Source organism: Amblyomma mixtum, chromosome 9, assembly GCF_055824585.1.
Source record: "Amblyomma mixtum isolate Tamu chromosome 9, ASM5582458v1, whole genome shotgun sequence".
Taxonomy (NCBI): Eukaryota; Metazoa; Arthropoda; class Arachnida; order Ixodida; family Ixodidae; genus Amblyomma; species Amblyomma mixtum.
The window spans coordinates 56851945-56874771 of NC_143020.1; the positions used below are offsets into that span (position 1 = coordinate 56851945).

The 22827-nt window shown below is 49.5% G+C and overlaps 1 pseudogene; it reads left to right on the forward strand.

Annotated features, from left to right (window-relative positions):
- The first annotated feature begins 846 nt into the window (after window positions 1-846).
- LOC149329149 (uncharacterized) overlaps window positions 847-22827 on the forward strand; it is a 42235-nt pseudogene continuing 20254 nt past the window's right edge.

Consider the following 22827-nt stretch of genomic DNA (forward strand, 5'->3'; position numbering starts at 1 on the left):
TTTATTGGCGAAGGTCCGAACATTACATCAGCCGTTGCTCTAAGAAACACGCTTCTAGGGCCCCCTACGTTAGTGCAAGCAGTTCCGGGGGTCTCATGCGCACACATAAGTTACACGAAGGAAGTGTTCCAAAAGTCACACAAAGTATGCGGCCCACTGCGCCATCTTATGCTTGGGCTTGCCCCAGCGTCGACCACGGCCCCGGCCCGGGCAATTTGCTGTCATTGCCTGCCGATTACAGCTCGGGGTGGCTGTCGTTCGCTCTCCACTGCGCAGTGTTTCACGCTTTCCCCTTACGTGAGCGGCTACCCCGCGGTGGCCTCCAGGAACGGGAGCACAAGCAGCTGCGCCGTCCTCCGTTCCCGGGTGGCTCGCGCGGTTCGCCATGTGGCGTTCGCACGCTCGCCGCTGGCTGGCGGAGGAAATGGGGTACGCGGTTATCCCACAAGCGCGTGGTGATTCCGTCACCACGCAATCTTTGTTGAAGAAACACGTACCTGCAAAACAAAAATGAAACAAGGCGAAGCTCCGGGAATCCCGTCTCTCTTTCCCATTATGGTCAAAATTTCGGTGATCATCGAATTATCATTTCTGCTCAGCGGCAGATATGCGCATGCCTGCGGGGTAGCATTCTGAAGAGTGACTTGAAAGTGTTGACGATTCACAACGTGGCAAGGAACTGGGACAGGTGTATACGCGGTGGCTATTCACATCGATCGGAGCCTGACGACGGGCAAAAAACAAAATCGATGGAGAGAGAGGGAGAGACAGAGATAGCGGGACAAGCATTCTCGGATGGGCACAGCATTTCCATCGTCTTCAGCACTAGGACGACAGCAGGACGGGATGCCTCATGGAAAAGTGTCCTACACGCTGGTCGGTTTCACCTCCGAGCTCCACTGGAGGCCTCTGCGCTTCGTGAAGTCGCCTCTACGAGTCAGAGTGTGCAGTGCTTGCGGACTGGTGCGGTCAAAGGCGGCAGTCCTTGCCTGCGAGCACGTCCTTTGCATGTCCTGTTACGAGCAGTGCACGGAGGGCGTCGAGCCCGTGCGTCCCCTGGATGGCCTCCTGTGCCCGGAAAAAGGCGTGAACTGGACGGACTTTCCCGTTGAAGAGCTGCTAAGTAAAGAGGTGAGTGACGAGGGCTTACTGTTCAGGTTTTACGCGTCTGGTGTTTGGTGTTTTTAGATGCAATAAGGGCTGGAAGTTTCGCGTAAGCGGACGACATGACGACGCCTTCTCATAACGAAAGGTGAACGTCTCGCTATTCAGGGATGCGATTAGCGGTGACGCACTGACTGTTCGAGTGCGTTTCTTGTACTATCGGACTTTAAGCAAGCTTTCTGCCACTCAGATGTGCTCACGTAAGGAACGTAATTCTATTTCTACTGGTGGGGGGTGTTCGGAGCTCCTTATCCTCAATCCAACCGCGAGATTTGACCGGAACCTGCGAAAGTTTAGCCTACGGATTGATACGACTACAGCCGGGTAGTCATGGAAAATTGGAAAATAAAAACTTGCCCGGCATCACAGGAAGTTTTATCCGCGGCACGCCACGACAGCTGCGAAGACGTAATTGGGCGGCAAGTTGAACGCCATGCATTCGTTGATCGTTGCTCTGAGATTTATTTCGCGCGCTCTGCAGAGGAAAACAAATTCCTTGAGGCCGTTACCATTATTCGCTAAATTATTTATTCAGATAAGCATATAACCTGTCTAGCGCGGGAGTGGACCCTTTAATATCCGCACGGGCAGCATCCGCGTGCGGTAAATACAAATAGCGACGTTAGCTATTTCTGGAGATTAAAAGCGCTTCGTTATCGTAGAATTACAACACATAGGCCCAAACTCTGAAAGCTTCCTTTCCTTCGAAGTCTTCCTAACCTTACGTGAGGCCGCCTTTCCCCGAAGTTTCGATGGAGGAAGCCAGCTTACTCTGAAAGCTCTCCTCGCCTCTCCTCAAGTAAGGAACGCATGCCGCGTGTCTGGGTTTGAGGGTTCCTGCACATCGGCCAATAGGACGCCGAGTAGGAAGTTGCATTCCAGCGGCGACAACAAATATGGCGGCGCCCTTCGAAGCTGGGCCCCTCGATTCGGACTGAATTCGTCGTTTTACTGCGTTTTTCAGTGCGTTCGCTGGCCATAAATGGACCATCGGTCTTTCGATTCCTCTCATCTCGCCTCTAAGGAAAGTATGGGTGATAAATTTGCCTTATTTTCTTATTTAGATTGGCGATTCAGCCGCTTTTAGGCCTAAGACCATCGGTTTGTTGACAGAAATGGTTTCCATTCTAACAATCAGATGGCGCCACTAGGCTCAGCTAGGCGGAAAACTCGTCTACCAGATGCAAATGGAATAGCCAGATCAACGTCAATCGTCATGTCATTGCGTCGCTGTTTGCATAAGCTGAATTAAAAGTGGAAATTTGAGAAACGTTGTAAAGTCCCGCAGAATACCTGCGTTTAGCGTAGATTTATGCTATTTGCCAGCCATATCTCTCGAGCCGCGAGCGGCGACGTGGTGGCCAGGAGGTGTGAACGAAGCAACATTTCGGCGGCGGCGTATTTTGCTCGCTCTCGCCGCCGAATGCCCAAGTGTGATAGAGCCGCACCAGTGCGGAATCTGAACGCAAATTCTTCCTTAGAGTGCACTTCCACTGGACTCACCGCGTCGCGAAGCGACCTAGCTGTTCGAGGATACAGGTACAATTCATCGAATGCGTATTCACAAGCACGGTTAAAAAATTGCGTGTAGTCGCCTGCGTAGCGATCAGTCCACGCTGCCATTTTCTTCCGCTCCGCCTGCTCAACTGCGCTCACGCCGGGCTCGCGTCTCGCCGCCTGCGTGAGTGTGCGGAGTCACTTGTGGCAGCAGTGAGGTGAAGCGCTCCTCCAGGGCCAGGAGCGACGTAAGGACGCATGAAGGCAGCTGGCAGCTGCCTCAACTGTGAGGAGGCACCAAGGACGACCTTACTCAGGGCTCCTAAGTAAGGAAGCTTTCAGATTGACATGAGGGCGCCTCACTGCAGTGAAGGCTTCCTTACTGAGGTAAGGAAGCTTTCAGAGTTTGGGGGATAAGCGAGTCTGCTTTGTGACTTAGATTCCTATGTGGTCCATGCACAAACGTCGGTATACCCTTTGGGATGTAAACACTGCGAGTAATCTAACGGCTGGGCACGAAAATTTATTAGACCAAGTTGTCTCGTGCAGTATTCGTTTTCAATCGTTTTTGCTGTTACATGTCACCTAATTTAGTCGTTAAAAATTTCATTGCCACTCTAGCGGTCGTCACGCTTTTCTGCCTCGCTTGTATCAGGCAGCAGAGATATCCGTGGCACAACGCGACTGTCAAGGCAACTTGGTCTATGCGTCTCCGGAACCGAGTACCTGCTAGAAATGTCATTGTTTTTGCTACATCGCGGCTTTCGGTTGCTCTAGAGAATTGCTCTGACCACAGTACGAGATTTCGCTCATCATACCGTGTTTCTACGGAAATGAAAGAATGTATTAAAAAAATAAGAAAAATAAGAGTGAATAAAGTGTGCTTTTCTGCACATCAGTGTAAAATCGGGTGCAAATTATGTAAAATTTCGGCAGTTCTAAGTGAATTGTCCGGACTGATAGTTTTAAAAACCCCCCAGTCGAAAGCTTCTAGCACTCGGCGAGACGCCTGACGCCGTCTCATGGCATGCTTCCTACCATTGCACGCATCGCGTGGACCGCTAGTAGTTAGACGCCTTTAGCATGCAATTACCAGAATATTGGCAGCTCGCCCACCGCCACTGCGCATGCGCAGATCCCCTCGATAACGCTAGAGGGCGCCAGGTGCCCGGCAGCTGCGTGCACGCCTTCAGCATCAGGACCAATCAGCGCGGGCTCACTGGCAGTGGGCGGGATCCCGGTGCTCCGGCAATGGCGACGGTAACACACTACACGGTATGCTAAAGGCGTCTATTAACAGTTACCTACGTACCGTGTACCATGTTACCGTTACTTGAGTGCCCGCCCACCGCCGCTGGGCATGCTGCCTAAAGCCCCTGGAAATTTTTAAGGTAATGACAACCTTTGCAGAGCGCCGCCTTTCCATCTCCTGCGCCCATCGCCTCTTCCCATTGGTCGATGGTTTCACGCGCAAAAGTCCTTTAAACCCGCGCTTTTCGCGGCCGCAGACGCCATATTGTCCGCTCCAACCGCGCACCGTAGGTTGGGCAATCGTCGTTGCGGATACTGCGCTTTTGCTTGCTGTGATGAACAGCGGCTTTTGTTTTGCTCGGAACGTGTGTCAGTCACCCAACTTCAAGCCGTCTATCTGTGCAGCGTGACGGGCTGCTGCTCCTTCGGGTGGAGGAACCGTCACGACGGTGGAAAGCGGTTCTTCGCGATCCATCATCAAAAAACCGACGCAGGCCGGAGGAATGTTTGGTTACACAGAATTGGCCGTCCGTATTTTAACGCAACGCCATCGACCAGACATTGCGAGTTAAGTGAGGGGCTTTCAATAGCTTTTTTTTTTTCAAGCCACGCGGCGCAGTGGTTTGTTCGCGATCGAGCGTACGGCCGCAGTAAGCTCGATATGAAGGCGCTTGCGTTGAGCGCATCGTGATTGCTTGCACGCAAACGTGTAAGTGACGCAAGGCACATGTCTAACTGTAGAGTGACGTTCCTTAAATATGAGCGCACGCTGCAGTTAGACATACATGCGTAGATCAAACTGCGCTCTGACATGGTGGAGCGCACGCGTTAGATTCTTCCAGAAAAAGACAAACAGAATTATCGCACCGATATGCATCGTTAAGGCACTGTAGGCATCGCTGGCGGAAACACAGCTAGCGCGCGCTGGCTTGCGTTTACTCTCGAAATATGACCAGTAGCTGTGGGTATGCGAGATAGTGCCCATCGCAAGTGGGTCGCGCGTTTCCTGTCACATCACTTCCGCGTTCTCGCTTCCCCTTGACGCCTAACTAGTTAGGAGGAGGCTACGGATGTGAGAAAATCTGTGATAACCTCTTTTATTAATGGTAAAACGCTTTTTTTTTGTTAACGTTGCCAACAGTGATGCTGCCATTATCTCCATTTTTAAAAGTTTTGTAGCCGCTTTTTTTTTTAATTAGATCAGTATAACAAAAGGCTTTGGCTTTGCCGATGTGCATTTAGTACTCGGGCTGTTTCCGAGCCTGAGCCGGGCATGTCTACCTCGCGGGCCGGGCCGGGTTCGGGCCTATATCGAAAAAATCGGGCCGGGTTTTGGCGCGTAACGAAAAAGGTTCATGGGCTCGGGACGAGTGAATAATTAAGGCCCGTGCAGTTCTCTAATAGCGCCTATACGAATGTGGAAGATTATCGGACAGTTGTAAAAGCGAGGTAGGTTTTGCTTCTCACTAAATGACTGATGCCGATGAAACATTTACGTAGAAATTTATTAACCCATTGCTGGCAGGACAAGGATATTTGCGAGGTAGGTTTTTTCCTTACTAAGTAACTATTCCAAAGAAAATTTTTATGCGGGAGTCTATATCGTTACAGTTCATGCACGCGAGAGAACAGGGGAGGCACAGATAAGTACACACGTAGCGTGGCCTTCGTACCGTATTTCGAGCACTCCCTCTAGCGTCTTACCTGGTCCACGATACACTGCAGCAGACCAAAACCAAAAGCCACTAGAAGATCGGATGAACTACGGGCATTTAGAATGCCTTCACTTGCAGGTGATCACAAAATGAACAAGGGAGGGGAAAACCTCAGTTTGCTAGAGCCAACGTTTCGACAAGGGGACTTGTCTTCGTCTGGGCAAAGCGTTCATCATCGGCAGGGATTATATAGGGCCTTCGCTCCGAGGAGGAAGGCCCCGGGGGTGGGGAAGGAAAGTGGTGTGGGAGGGGATGCGTGTCAGGAAGGGGAGGGAGGTGAATCATCATTCGCTAGGCTACAATAGTGCAACAACCTATATCCGGGTGGTATGCAATGAACAAAAGGCTTTGAAGGGGCTGCGACGGGAGGGGGGGGGGGAAGCGCTGGGTGAACCTGCAAAACTCAGATAAAAGGATTAGTCAGTGTGGTACAGGGACATGATAACAAGGGAAAAAAAAAAAGGGGGGGGGGCTGGCACTGGAAGGAGAAAGGAAGGGGGGCATTTCCCAGGAAGGACTAGGCAGGGGGGGGGGGGGGGGGGGGAATGGCTCGTGTTCAGAGAAAGCCAAAAAGTGGGGGCAGAGGGGGTAACAGGAGTGTCTTGGTTTCCGAGAACTGGTAGCAGGGGATTAGGAGAAAAAGAAAAAAAAAAAGATAGAGAGAAAAAAAAAAAGGTGAACAAAGGAAGAGGGTGACAAGGCCGGAAATGGGGTGGAAGATATGACTTGGGAAGGGTGCAAGAAGCGACAATATACTTATGTGAGGTTCTAGGAAATAGTCTGACCACGTGCAAGACTTTTGTTAATTTAAAATTATGCTGAACCTGGAATGTACCTGAGAGATTCCAGGTTTCCTCTGGACATGTTGATCCCTGTTGGTTGCAGTGTTTTAAATTTGTGCAGGTGTCTTTTCGGATGTCAAACCTGTGCATCCGTTATAGCACGTCCAGCGTTCCGGCGGGGACGGTCGTTCTGTTTGCATACTCCTCTTCACCAAAACAGATCACCGCAAATTCATTGTACGGCCTCGTGATCCACAGTCACGTTCAGTGCACGCCCCACCCTCGATATCAAACTTGGCACGCCGCATAAAAGCCCGGCGCACCCGGACACGGTGCGCGTGCGGCTCTACCAAAACAATCTAACTATGCGTGCTCATTTTTGCCTTTAGACGATTCAGTGAAGCATGCAAATGTTTCTCCTAAATGACCGGTGTATTTATGCAGCGTAACGCACGGTTAATGCGGAGACATAGAGGAGAACTGGGCAAGTACGGGAATCCAGCGCAACCAATTGAAAATGGGCCTTAGTTCCTTCGGAGCGGGCTAGAGGTCGCCACCGCAGTCACATGAAATCAAAAAGAAAACAAAAGTCGTTCGCCCACGAGCGCGAGGGAGGAGGAGAGAACAGGGAGGGCGTCTTGTCGCTACTACAGTTTTTTTAGGGGCTTTAGTTTTCCGCCGGTGCCAATCCCAGCGCCAGCTAGAGTTAAGGCGCGGTTATACTCCGACGTAGCGCGCGCGCGCGTGCGCGCGCGGCACGGCGACGTCACGTCGGCGAAACGCGACCCTCTATACTCCAGCGGCGCCCGACCGCCAGCGTGTTCGGCGGCTTCCGGCGCGGTCTGACGGAGCCCGGCGCGGAATGCAACCGGCTGCATTTTGCGCGGGCCGCGCCGAGACCGCGCCGAAGCCGCCCACCCAGAATGCACCGCGCGCGCCTCCCACGCCACTCCTCCCCTCTACCCCCTTCGCCACTCGCCTCCTCTCCCAGCCGGTTTTCGAACGAAGAACGTTCTGCGCATGCGCTGCCTCGCGTCGGAGCGGCTGGACTGTAGAGCTCCCTGAACTGAGCCTGGCGTAGCGTCGCCGATGTGACGTATCCGACCACAACCGGCTCTCGCCCGCGCGCGCGCTACGTCGGAGTATAACCGCGCCTTTACTGGTCTGTGGTTTGTGGAGTTCAACGCCCCAAAGCGACTCAGGCTATGAGAGACGCCGTAGTGGAGGGCTCCGGAAATTTCGACCCCCTGGGGTTCTTTAGCGTGCACTGACATCGCACAGTACACGGGCCTCTAGAATTTCGACTCCAACAAAATTCAGCCGCCGCTAGAGTTACTGCATAAGTACCTAGAGTTGCGCATAGATCTGCTTTGTTGCCGCAAAGCATCCAAACCATGAGGGAAAGCCGCAACTCATGAATGCAGGATGTGGACTAGGTGCAGGGGTTGGAGCAAGTGCAGGCTCAATCCGCTTATTTCTGGCAGCCGAACTTGCTTTATTTTAGGTAAATTACTGTCGCATTGAATCATACAGCTCACTAGTAATGCACCGGCTGCAACGAGGCCTGCCTCAATGAGCTGCGAACAAAATACGCGTCTTGTGGATGGGTGACGCCATCTTTTGTAAACGTCACAAATCAGAAACGTTTTTCTTGTGGCCTCCGCGATTATTCTTTTGAACCATTAGCGAGCACTGGTGATAAAATTGCGTGTTAATGATCAGAAAACATCGTTTTCAGACAGCACGTGCTCTACGGCAAAAAAAAAAAAAACTGCCACAAAGCACGAGGAAAGATGTTGTACATAATATTTGTCGGTGTACAATGCAAATGAGTTAGCGTCTCCGAAATACATCAATGCTTTTCAACCATGTGATCGCATATGGCCAATAGAGGCGCGAGCGCCCCAGGGAAAAAAAAACCCCGCAACTCTATAAGCCAGTAACTCTAGTGCCAGCGGCAGCATGGGTGCCCTCTCTCGGTGGAGGCGACAGTTGTGAGCAGTATAGTAGGATGTGCCTCCGACAGGCCCTTTACATTGCCGCCTGTACCTCGTGCCTCGAAGAGCAGTGTGCTGCCGACGCTGTTGTTGTAGAGGGACTCAGTAGAGATCACTCCCTTGTGTGCGTGGCATAGCCCAACGGTAGTCTCTCAACGCGCTAGTCGCTGTTACCAGCGTCATGACCGAAAACTTAGGGCTAACTGACCGGTTCGCGACGTCACAACACCCGTGCTATCACACCCTTGCTTCCCGTATTTTATATTCGGCTCCGTCACAGCGCAGAGAGAGAGAAAAAAACTTTCATTTAGAATAGATTAATTCCCAGAAGTCAGGTGGTTGGGGCGCCTAGTCCAGGGCTCCAAGCAAAACGACAGTGGCAGTGGTTCAGGTGAAGTTAAGAGTGAATAAAAGGTGTTTGCAATGGCCAACAAAAGGTGTTTGCAGTGGTTTGAAAAGTAGCTAAGCACTCGTTAGTCTGATCAATTGCTTGCTAGAGCATGCAAACCTTGCTCTTGCAGAGCATGGCCTGTCATTTTATGTGCGTCTTGCAACGCTGCCAAGGAGTCCATAGAACGCCATCGCCCATTCGGTTCTACGCCTCGCTCGTCGGTAAATTGGTTTTTGAGGAAAGGAAATGTATCTGTCTCTCATTTGTCGGTGGACACCTAAACCTCGCCGGAAGGGAATGGAGGAGGATGAGAGTGAGTGAAGACACCGTATTCACTAGGCGCGCCTTTGTTCATTCCAAACCATCGAGCTGGCATGGCGGAGTGGATAGCGCGCTCGTCTCTCGCGCCGAAGAGCGGGGTTCGATTCCTGAGCTTGACCAATTACTTAATCGCTTTTATTTATTTATATGGCCTGACTAGTAAAACTAATTAGGCTTATTGGGTAATTAAGCAATTAACTAAGGTCAGTCCCACTTACTTGGAGCATCACTATACGATCCCTTCTATTGGTTGTATGGCTACTAGACAAAGTGCGATTGGCACCGTTTGAAATTCGCGCACTGTGACGTCACGACCGTTTCCACCAATTGAAGAGCGTGACATTTTCTGTCGACAACTGCTGCTTACAACGATGGGACATTAAAGGCTTCCGCCTTAATATTTAAATACCTTAGCTGCCCATCTGTTATCGTCCAATTTCCTCAGGCGTTCTTCATATAGTATTTTGCTCTTAGCTTCCCGTGCCTCGAACGATGCCCAGCCCATATCCCCTTGTACTGCCTCGTTTGTGGTTTTGCCGTGGGCACCTAGTGCTAATCTTCCAACAGCTCTCTGATTTACGTCTAATCTCGACTGAACTTCTTCACAGAACGGGCACAGTGGCGCCATCTAGCGACAGGAAGTCAAAGCTTGTGAAGTGTGTGCTGAGGAAACTTTTTCCGCTTTTATTAATGGCAGTGGTGGTTGTATTCGAAGGCTTTGTTTCTTTTTTAATGTAAATCAATTGAATCAAATGAAAATATAAATTCTCGCGCAAAGTTGGAGAAGTACTTTACCGCAGGTCGTTGCTATGACGACAGCGTACGCCGTAGATAGTTAGGCTTAACATGAAGAAATTCTTGGATTTATCTAAAAAACGATTACTATTTGTCACATAAATCGTTACGGAGGGATGAGAATGCACAAAATAAAAGTGAATACAACCGTTTAGAGCTAGCTATCGCGTCGAAAAATGCACCGGCGATGCAGTATTTGGTCCGAAGCGGGCGTGCAGGGCGCCACCATGTTGCCACGTTAACCACGCAAGCCACGCAAGCAACGCAACGCAAAGTCCGCTGGCTTGCGTACGTACGCAAGACGCAGGGATCGCGCTTGCGTTCTGCGCATGCGCACTACGGTCCCCGCAGTCTCCTTGCGTACGCTAAGCCCTTGCGGACGCACAGCTAAAACTGTCTATTAAGTTATTCGTATCGCCCTCCCGCTCCCCCACGATGCAAATGCGGGATGTTGCCGAATTCGTAGTTACAGTCTCCTGGGTCGCACCCTCCAAAAAGCAGACAACCTTCGTTCCCAGAATTGACAAGAGGCTCCAGTGGCGTCGCTTGTGCTTATTTAATTATTTATTTGAAATCCTTAGAGGCCCATTGGGCATTGCGTAAGTAGTGCGTAAAAATACTATACTCTGCATTCATAACCAAAGGAAACAAAAGGGAAACATACAGTCATGATAAACATCATATCAACAAATTAGTAGAGAAGAAGAAGAGACGCGGAAGTAAAAGAAAAAATGCGCGACCCAAAATAAATACCAAATAGGAGTACTTAGTCGTTGACATCCACCCGAGCGCAGCCATACGGCTACAAAGGAAAGCTATTCCCCTAAAACATCCGACCAAAATAAATACCAGCAATAAATGATATTGTGCTGGCGGAACGTGGTAACAGTGAGTAGCGTCACCAAGGCAAGCATATAGGAGTGAAAAGAAAAGGAAACGTAAGTAAGAAAACATCAAAATGGCACGACAGTTGCAGCAAAGTAAAGAACAAAAAATAAGAGATAACAATGATTTGAACGAAGGCGTGCTAAATGACGGTTTCAGTGAAATGTGTGATGAGTTAGGTATGGAAAGAATCTAGATTAGATGTGAAAGCGATGTTGTCTGTTCTGTCAATCCGTAATCTCATGGCTCGTGGTAGTGCGGATGAATTGACACCGAATGTATCACCTATATCCTTGCGAAACTGAGCTGATTACATAATCTTTTCAACGTGCGGGCTGAGACATCGAGGTGAAATGAACTTGTTCCATTCAAGTGTATGTACATATTTGTGAAATAGCGTTAGGAGAGTGAGGTGGCGGCGTGTGCTTTGTGATTGTGGCCAAAGATCGGTTTTAATCTGAGTGACGCTTGAACAGTAGTTGTAGTATCGTGAAATGAATCGCGCTTCCATGTTTTTGATAGATTCTAACGTGGTGATCATGTTATTGTGACAGGGAGACCGAATGAAAGAAGCAAATTCAAGTTGTGGACGAACAAAAGTGAGCTATGCCAGTTTTCGAATATCAGATGGTGGATTTCGGAGATTAATGACTTGGAGGCGACGGCGCATATGGATGAGATATCGAATGACATGAAAGATGTGATGAAACGCCAAGGTATTTGTAATGTGATACGTGAGAGAGTAGATCATTTTGAATACGGTATAAGTATAGCTAGACTTGATACTTTTACGGGTGAAGGAGATGACTGTGGTGTTCGCGGGTCCCGGCAAGTAAGAAGCGATAAGAACGCTGCGTAGCACTTTATTGGGCAACAGCTGAGATGCGTTCTGCCGCGGCGCTCATGCAGGCGCTCGCTTTTGTAGAGCCACTGCTGACGTCATTTGGCGCGTCATCACGCGTCTCACTCGGTAGACACGAAACGCCGGCACACGTCTCTCTCGGCTCGCACAGAACGCCGGCACGCGTCACTTCCTCCACCGCAATTTGGAGAGTCACGATGGCTGGTATCGGTCAGGCGGCTTCCTGACTCGCTGAGGGTACCGCCTCGTAGGGCTGTTTCCGCTGACCACGGGTGCAGGGGTAGTTGCGGAGACAGCGGTTGATGAGGGTGGCGGACAGTCTGAAATTTCTGGATGACAGATGTCGGTCTCCTCCCCCACCGCAAATGGTGACGGCGTGTTCGCAGCCGAGGCTCGTAGCAAATGGTCCTTGGGTCGCCTCCACATGCAGGATCCCTGGGGTGTCTGCACCTTGACCTCGTACGACACTGGCCCGGTGCGCTGCACGATAGTTGCTTTGAGCCACCTTGGTCCGCTCCTGAAATTGCGCACCAAAACCTGTTCATTCACTTGAAACACAGTATGATCAGCACTTCGCAGCATCGCTTGCTGAAACTGGCTTGCTCCGACTGTACGCGACAGGGCGGGCTTTAAAACGTCCAAACAAGTGCGCAGCTCAAGCCCAAGGAAAAGATAAGATGGTGTCTGAAGTGTCGTCGCATACGGTGTGTTCCGATATGCCATCAGGAACTTGGAAAATGTTTCTTCAAGGCTTTCTGTGGCTGGGCCTTTGCGTAAGGCGTTTTTATGCGAAGCATACTACTTTAGCTACCACTTCAGCCCTTCACCGTGGTTATGCGCCTCCAAATCACGTGATACATGCGTCACACCACGTGACACGATGACGTCACGGCAGTGGAGAAACGGGGGCCCACCTCGCGCCGTCGCTGTGGTTGTGCGCCTCCAAATCACGTGATACATGACGTCACACCACGTGACACGATGACGTCACGACAGTGGAGAAACGGGGGCCCACCTCGCGCCGTCGCTGTGGTTGTGCGCCTCCAAATCACTAGATACATGACGTCACACCACGTGACACGATGACGTCACGACAGTGGAGAAACGGGGGCCCACCTCGCGCCGTCGCTGTGGTTGTGCGCCTCCAAATTACGCGACACGATGATGCTTCGCATTCTCCACGTTTAACCAAGTTAAGCCTCAGCCATTTTTTACCGTCTGCACAAACCTTTCAGCCAGCCCATTGCTGCTCGGGTGATAGGCAGAAGTGAAAACTTGTCGAACGGCGTGCTCTTTCATGCACGCTTGGAGCTCGGATGAGGTGAACTGTGTGCCGTTATTACTTACAACAGTCTCCGGCGCGCCGTATCGAGCGAAGAAATCACGTAATCTTGCTATGGTGGCTTGCGCGGACGCACATGTCATGACGTACACCTCAGTCCATTTTGAATGCGCGTCCAATTTAATGGATACATACGTGTAATTAAATACTTTGTTGCGAGGTTCTGTGTATACATGCTGTGACTTTGTTTCCAGGGGCACTTTTTTGTGCTTTATAAAGTTGTATCCTCGCATTTATAATACTCGATTTTATCTTCGCACTTCTAATGTATATCTTTCACAACTCGTTTCTTCATTTGCTCGCAGTTGCGACTAAAATTTCGCTGCAATTACTCGCAATACATGACCGGTGACAGCTGCTGCTGCTGCAGTACACTGGAACGAACGACTGCGACACTGAGATTTTCCCCTGGCCGTTGCATATGTACAAAAATGTAAAGGTTCTTGAACGACAAAGATTCATAGCGTCACTGAGATTTTCCCCTGGCCGTTGCATGTGTACAAAAATGTAAAGGTTCTTGAACGACAAAGATTCATTAAAATATTCGTCCTGTACTTGCTGATTTCATGGCCTTTTCGTGTCCCATATCAGCGGCATGCACTGCTTTGCTGCTTTCGGACTGATATAGTTCTAGACATCGTGTGCTATTTTATTTCCTTAGTGAATACGCAAAAACTTGCAAGCATTGGTATTAGTTATATCTGCCACGAATTTTAAGACATACGATTACATTCTTTTATTTAAAAAAATACATATTTCACTCGTCTAGACATTGCGTAGCGTTATCTAATGCACAATGACAATGCAGTTTTTGTTCTTGAGTTTGATCCGTCCACAAATTCTATGTGGTCACGCTGCAACATGAGCCCGCCACCCCCGAACAATAATTCTGGCTATGCCACTGGTGCGGATGGCTTGTCACTCCCTCCAAACGCTGCTGCTACTTCGCTCGCACGAGCGCGTCTCTCCGCCTTGTCCTCTGCTGACCCGCCGTACCTGAGGGGGAGCGTTCTTGCATTGTACCAAGGCTGCCCCGAGGAAACCGCCATTTCCGTTCCTCAGGCAACCTAGCTGTAGGCGTTACACATAACAAGAATGCTTTAGTTCACGAGTGGCCCGCCATCTATTCGCTTCGTTATTTTTTGCCTGCACTTTTCCTTGGTAGGACGTCATACAATCAGAAAAAAAAGAATGCGATGTAAATGTCGACACCGTCACAGCATAGACCTTATGCGAAAGTGCTGCCATCTACCGGAAGAAAACCGAAACAAGCAAGCGACGCCATGTTGGGGGTTGTAGTCATGGAATGAACGTAGTTGCTTGGTGCGGACCGTGTACGATCGCTTTACTTTAAGTTTTTATTTTTATTTTATTTTAACTTTTTTATTTTAAGAGCTTTTGGTGGCTTTCGTCTTTTCTTCGGGCATGGAAAATGCAGACACGGATGGTACAGCCGTGACAGTTAGCCTCCTGCTCCCACTAGCTACTATGTTCCTCAGGAAGTCATTTTCTGTGAAATGCTCTGAGCAGATGCGGGCAGTCGCAATGTTGAACGGGGAATCTCTCTTTATGGCGATTAGCCATGCTTTGCGCATGTTCAGCTCACCTGGGATGCAGTGGAAAGACACCTGCAAAAGAAAAACGCACAGTAAAATATGCTGCATAACTGCAAATAATTTTTTTCTGCATTTGGCTCAATGCATGCTTTGCTAAACATCTTGTTTACATTGGAACTAAGAAGAGATTTTGTAGTTATGTTCTTCTGGAAACTGCTGCTTAATGGACAATTGCAAGATAACTGCAAGTGAGGTTAACTATCCGAAATATGTCAGAACAACAATTAGTCGAGCATTAGGGACGATACGTTATGAGCTGTTTTCAAATTTACATAAAGCCTAAAATGCCTGGTGACAGCATAGCCACCTAGTGGCTACGGCGTTGTGCTGCTGAGCCGAAGGACGTGGGTTCGATCCCGGCTGCGGCAGCCGTTTTTCTGATGGAGGCGAAAAACGAAAACGCCAGTATATTGAAGTTTCGGCACAGGTTACAGATCCCCAGGCAGTCAACATTAATCCGATGCCCTCCACTACTGCGCGCCTCATAGCCCAGGTGTAGCTTCGGCGCGTAAAAATAATAATAATAAAGACGACCTGTACATCTGTGTTGCTCGCATTTATGCTCCCCAGGATTCGTATTCGGCAAAGTGATCGCCCGACCATGACTGGCGACGCTGCACTGTGGGTCATACCTTGGAAAATACGATCTTCACAAAATACGCGACGATCGAGCAGCCGACCACGAACGGTAAATGATCGATTTACGCTGCCTACTACGTGCGCAAGTCACTGACACGGGCTACTCGAATGTCCGTTGCGGATCCGTTCGCCTGTGACACTTCCCAAATTTAAGATTGTATAAGTCTTGCATAAAAGCAAACCGAAGGTTCAGGATAAAAAAAAACGGGCACATGAACCCGAGCGGCAGACACAAAACTAATACCGCGTGAGAAACTACTAGCTGACCGACGCAGTGCGCCGTAACTGCTAGCAGGCAGGAGCGCTCCTCGGCAAATACAAGATGAGCAAACATCCGACTTATTAGCCTTTTTAGTTCTGTAAATGTTATTTGTGTTGCGACTTCGTCTACGATCTGATTGTTAACTCTCGAAAAGCACTCGACACCCGCAAGAGGCCTCCTGCTGCCTCGCATCGTGCTCCAGGCGCGAAATAAAAAAAAAAGGGCACGAAGCTAGCACTCTTACCTTCTTTCCTTGGTTATCCGTGAGTCCTCTTTGTGTACAGCAAGGTACAGAGTAATATTTGGGCACCTTGGACGACGATAAATGCCAGCGTGCGCGTCGCTATTCCCGCACTGCCATATTACAGTGAACTAGAATATTGGGTAGTGTGCTCACAGGCCCGCTCGGGGTGACCCCGCCGGTGTCGACAGGGCGCGGTGGCGCGTGGTGGCGCTGCACGCGTCTTCACGGGTGAAAGCGAGTGGCGCATTCGGCTGGCGTCGCAGTAGCCGTGGTAGCCGCGCCGACAAATTGAATTATTATCAAGGGCGTCCGCAGAATTTTTTGCAGGGGGGGGGGGGGGGCTCCATTGGTTCTTGGCGCCAGAGGGGGGGGGGGGGGGGGGTATGTTCGTAGCAAAAAGGCACTATTTGCGGAGTAAATTCATTTATTTATATATAAATAAAAAATAAGGGAAATACGCACATGAAAGAAAAATTACAAACAGCAAATTAAAGCGTGGCTAGGAGAGATATATTGGAGTTTATCAACGAAGAAACAATTAAAATTACTAAAAAATGAAAAAAGATACTGTCACTTCGTGGAGAAGAGTGCTCAGTCTTGCTGCATACGGGTTCTCGACTCACCCGGATTGATGACCAGCACACAGCACAATATGTTCACAAACACGCAACTACAGTCACTCGTCAGTCTTCCTTGAACAGCAACTGTAGGCGCCTCGGATTTTTCTGGGCGAATTGCGTAATTACACGGGTGATAAATTCATTTGCGTGCTTCATTACACGCTCTCGGTGCACACTCATCATACACATTGATTGGAAAAACGGTTGAACTCGTACGTTGAAAACAAAAAACCACTATATATACAACGGAAACTTATTTACAAGATAAATGCACGCTCGCCGCTTCATACACCTCGCTCCATCTTGCTCGCGCATCCGCGCAGTCGAGCAACCGCACACACACTGCTCGCCGCTCGTCGTTTTCTCGTCCGCTGTTGTGGTTGTTCTCACCTTCGTTGACAACCGGCCACTAAAGACACCGAAGCACAAACACAGAGGCGCGCACACGTGCAAGGTAATATCCCCGAATGCGCACTTTGGGGGTGAAAGGAACGCCGCGCGACTTCCGAGGGGAAGGGACACTCGCCACTCCGGTCGGAAATTTTTTTTGTGTGTTTTTACTGGGTTCAGAGCCCCAAAACCACTCAGGCTATGAGGGGCGGAGTAGTACAGAGTTCCGGATAATGTCGACCACCTGGATCTCTTTACCATGCACTGACATCGCACATGGGCGCTGTTGGGATTTGAGGCCCAGCCAGTGGTGACAGGCGAGCCAGGCAGGCGCCATCGGGCTGCGTTCACCAAAGGCGCTGGTTTTCGGAGACGACGCAAGGAACGCTGGTGTGGGGGCGCCTCCGGAGACTGCGTCGCCGTGAACAAAAGCAGCTAATCCCCTTTGCCGAAGATTCTGAAAGCGGCGCTTCTACCGAACTGCGCTCTCCCGTGTATCGGAGGAGACAGTGAGCGGCGGCGGCGCCAACTCATCGCCCGCTTGCCCCTGAGCAGCCCGACAAAGCGGGGGTGGACACGGCTGATTTGTTTTTCCCTCCTGAAGAATTCATCGGTGGCCGGCGTACGAACGTATCCGAAGGCGAAAACAACATGCCCTGTGCACTGTTTGCCTCCGTGTCGCTATCTCTCTAGAGATCAAAGAAACAGACACCCATCTCAAGACGGCTCGAAATACATGCTCGCCGGTGCCGCTGCATGTCTGCAACAGGTCGCCCTTTTGTAGAACTAATGATGGCGTGGTTTGACAACGGCGGGACGGCGCGCGCCCGGACGCGGCATTTCGCAGATGTGCCCCAAAGCGTGGAAGCGGGGCTGATTTTACCCTTTTGGCTGAGCTCACCACCGCTTCTGGCGTGCGGCCATCACTCACGGTTCGAGTGAGTGATTTTCCAGGGGGGTGCAGCCGCCCCCCCTTGCCCCCCCCTCCGGACGCCCATGATTATTATCGCAACATTCGCGTGTGTGTCATCGAAATGAGTCGGCAGATCTTGAATGGAACTTAATTTCTGGCATGTGCACATGTTTATTTATTTCTCAAAGTTCCACAAGGGACATTGCATGAGGGGTTACATGAGCAACTTTTATCAGTATACGCTTGGCACGCAGGGATGATCACGTATTGTCACTCGTGCCTGCAATGTTTCCTTGCAGTTACAACGCACTGCGTACCGAGGGGTCATACAGTTTTTTGTCTTAATACTTAAAGTTAATAGTAGTAGCATGTGGTGTGGCGGAATTTGATTATATATGCCAGGGACAAACGCGGAATGGAGAGTGTGTCGGTGGCAGCAGTTATTTCTATTCGCAAGGAGCCAAGCTGCAGCACATATAACACAGAGGGGCAGGGAGGTAGAAGGGAGACACATAAGTGAGCGAAAGTACAAGGAAGGGGGGGGGGGGGGGGGGCATATACATTATTTAAAATTAGCGCTTTGCGCTAAATACGATCGAGGCACGCGTACCGAAACAATTTCGACACAACAGTAACTGACTTCACATTTTTTTGAACAGCCATGCAGCATCCACTGCTATTTAAAAAAATAAAGAATGAGGCAGATTTGTCATCACTGCATGCATTTATGCTCGCTCATTTCGCCTCTGGCAGCGTTGGCTCAGATGGCGCTCGGCTGCTGATCCGAAAGACATGGGTTCGAACCCGGCCACGGCTGTCGAATTTCGATGGAGGCGAAATTATAGAGGAACACGTACTGTATGATGTCAGTGCACGTTGAAGAACCCCAGGTTACAATGAGTTGTACCCATGTGGTGGAAATTTCCGGAGCCCTTCACTATAGCGTCCCGCATAGCCTGAGTCGCTCAGAGACGATAAAACCCCGTAAACTAAACCACTTCGCCTCTTTTTCGTTCAACTTTTTCTAGCACTTCAGAGCAGCGTCAGCAACGGCTCAGTTTAAGGTGCTTCACCCGTTCGAGTTTTTCTTCGCTGCAATGAATTACATTCCGAAAGCATTCTTCATATGTTGGAAATGGTTAGAAGCAGACTTCAAAAAGAAGTTGGTTCTGTGAGGTTTTCTGTGGAGAGGTTTTCAAGCTTCAACACAAATCCATAAAGCTGCGCCGGTGGGTAGAGCAGTCCTCCATGGTCGCGGTATTTTGTCAGCCTCGCAGGAAAACAGTTTTCATTGGGAGACTGCATTGTAAGCAAGGTAATGCACATTTGGCAATTTGTCTCCAGTACACACTTCCGTGCAACATACCCTATTACGTAGAAAACAAGTCTACAGTCACTTCTACCTACGTGCTCATCGTGGTCATGCGCAGGCACCCAAGTTTGAATCTGGAGGGCCCTGCATTTGAAGGCCGCTTATCTGGGCAAGCTTGAACAAGCACTGGCACCATACGTGAACAAAAACGTGAAATGACCCCCCGAGAAGCGCTCAAACCAGTGCAAAACCGCACAACAGAACAACAACGAGCCCACAAATACACGCGGCGCACTGACGGCGACGGCAAATCCTACCGTGAAGTCTACTGTGGCGCCACCTCGTGTCGGCGCCGCGAAGCAGAAACCTGTCGACATTCGCTGGGCCACCGCTCCCCCATTGAGCCGGCGCGGAGTGAGCACACTACCCAATATTCTAGTTCACTGTAGCCATATAATGCGGTATCCGTAAGCCCCCAACATGGCGGAAACGCGCGCGGTCAACGCAAGGGGGCGCCAGTTTTTGCATAAGGTCTATAACGGACACAAGCTACTGCAGCTAGCAGTCGATCATAGCCAAATGAACTGATCCAAACGTGTGCGGAAGTTGCAAAAGGAGCCTCAACAAATGAGAAAACTGATGATTCCACTCCTAGGGCGATGTTAAGAGTCCCCGTAGCTTTTTTATATCGATTGACTATTCAGCATCCTAATGAGCCTTCTGGAATTCAAGGAACGCATAATTCTGTGGTATTTGCCTGAACGGTGGAAACATTCATGAAATAAATGTTCCGCTTTAAATTTGTCGATGTGAACCTGAGCTGAACATTTAACGAAAGGACGGTTATCAAGAATGGATGAAGCTAGAGTATCCTCAACGCTCGGTGCGCAGCGCTGTGATTAACCTGATTCCTTTTATCGAATTTTAATCTGTGCGGTTTCTGACAAGTGAGGACCGATTGAAAAATTTAATTTATTGCGGCAACAAACAGTAATATTTCTTGTACCTAAGAAGGGCACAGGCAGAGACCCCGCAACTGCACGAGGTAAAAGTTGATGTTGGGAAATAAAAGGTACCAAGGTAACTAAGATTTAAAAATCGTTAGTAAATTTTGAACGAAAACCACAGGAGCACGAACAGTAACACATGCTGAGTTGCCATGAGATGCAAATCAGCCGGGTAAAGATACCACTGCAGAAATACAAATGTATAAATGAAGAAACAAATAAATAACGGCAGCAATAAAAATGAAATGTCTCAAATGATAAAAATTGAAAGCCATTGCCGTAAAATATTGTCTCTGAACATCCATGACACAATTTTCTGCATACCGTTACATATAAATAACGGCAGCAATAAAAATGAAATGTGTCAAATGATAAAAATTGAAAACCATTGCCGTAAACTATTGTCTCTGAACATCCATGCCGGAATTTTCTGCATAGAGTTACAATGATTATGAAGGACCTAAAAAGCGCGGGAATAAGCCACATAAAACTTGGCTGTCCCTTGGTTTCTGTGGCTGTTGGCTTCTCTCATATTTATAACGAGCCCCTGATTCCCCTCCCCTTGTTTGCTTAATTGCTTAGCGAGTGCCTCTGTTCAAGCAGTCTTGACGCCATAGGAAGCATAAGAGGGTTCTCACACAGCTTCCACCCTCGCCGTTCGATGGCTTGACAGCCGTCGCCGAAGCTCAGCGGTAGAGCACCGGGCGCGTAATTCGGAGGTCGTGGGTTCGGATCCAACCGGCGGCACGTGGTTGTTTTTTCTTCTGCTTTTCTAATCAATTAGCTTTGAGTGATAACATATTCAGTAATATTCTAAATCGAACAACAGCACGAAATAAATAAATTAAAAATCATCTACGTCCCTTGGTTTCTGTGGCTGTTGGCTTCTCTCATAATTATTTATAACGAGCCTCTCATTCCCCTCCCCTCGTTTGCTTAATTGGCTGACTAGAGTTCAGGATCAGGATATCGAAATATAAATGTGTAATAGTGTTGCAACAGTATTAATCGATTCCGACAGCTCCAAATGTGGCTTTTGTCTTGAAACATTCAGAACATCCAGTTTTGTGCGTCTGACTCAGTACGCCAAGCAACCACGAGAGGACAGGGCGGAAGGTACCCCTTTTCTTTGGCGGCAGGTGGGCGCCACACCTGTCGAGTCACGACACGACTGCCTCCGGGGCAACGTCGTTTCGGCCCCTCTTTAGTGAGGTCCTTTTCCCTTTCATGTGAAGGGGAGAAAGAGAGGCTAAGATGACAGGGGCACATGGTCGATCTCTTGTGCACGTGCATCAGGGTCACCAGAACCAAAGCCACCTCGCAGAACCCATGGAATGCATCGCGCTCAAGAATGTTGCCGGCTTTGACGACAAGGACCTTCCAGGAACTCAATGGACCACGAGCAGAGTAATCCCGGAGACGTGATTTAAAAAAAAAAAAGGAAGTGGGGGAGGGGGGGGGGAGTCCAAGGGAACGTCACAACGAGCGAGTGCAGCACACGACAAAAAAAAAAAAAAACGGTCTCGGAAGACGGTCGCGGGCGGCTGGGAAGGAAGAAACGTACAGCTCTTGTGCATACTTGTGCTGCATGTATTAAGCAGCTTGTTGCGTTGGAAACGTAATGCGTGTTTTAAACACGTGACAGCAAGAACGAGAGATAAAACATCACGACTGTCCCAAGTAGTTTCTTTTAATTCGGGGCTGAATTCTTACAGTACAATCATGAGGATACAGACTTCTCTGGTAACATTTGACAGTCGACGAACTCTTCTCCGTTCTGTGTAATGTGCATATTGTGACGCATATTCATGCGTCTCATGGCACCTCAATTTTGAAGCGACAAAGGGCAAACATTAAGTGCTATGGTATTGGGCTTATACTTTTAGAGCCATAGTGCAGGCATGCATCTAAGGGTTGAGGGGGGGGGGGGGGGGGGAGCGGCGTCTTAGCCTAAACTCCCCCGTCCCTGACCTTCGATACGAAACGTTAACTTGGGCCCCTCTCGAAAAATACTGCTGGCTACGTGCCTGCCCTAGTCTGCGGAAAACCATCACTTACTCTTGCGGGCAGTAATAGATTCGGATTTTACTTAGCGGTTTCCCTCTTTAAGGGATTGCCTTTTCTTTTGGACAACCTTCGCCGGGGCACTTGGGATAAATGATTATCATCGGATAAGAAATTGATGCACTCATAGCAGCAGATGCGACCTCGAGCTTGTCATTATAGTGTCGTCCAAAGTCGGTGATTCAGTACAGCCGTACGCGATGACGCCAAACCTTTCAATCATGTCTTCGAGGCAGAGTTCCTGCACAAAGACTCGGTCTTTGCTCCTGACTACTTACTTGGTAACATCAGAGCGCATGACTTCGCTCATGGAACACCACCGAGTATGGCAAAAGACATTTTGGGATGTCTAGCAAGGGTTTAAGGTTGACGATTTTATAAGGCCGTAAAAGGGCGCTCAAGACGAAGACACAAAGATGAACACACTAGGCGCTGGTGCGTCCATCTTTGCGCGTCTCCATCTTCTGAGAGCCTGCACTATCCTATGATACGCAATCAACTATAGGCCTAGCGCTGCCGCTGTTGACGATTCGAAGGCTGGAGATGGAGACGGCTCTCGTTCTATGTGCGAAGGAGAAAGGTGGGTTTAAAAAGCGAGCTTCACTGCCCAAGGCTACACGCATATGCCACAAAATAAGTTGTAAATTAGCACGCAAGCTAAGCTGCTGCAGACTTTGTTTTTGGTGGTTGAGTCTGCAGTCACCGCAAGCTCCAAATGATTTGATGCGAGGTTTGCTACTTCAGAGCGGCATAGATTC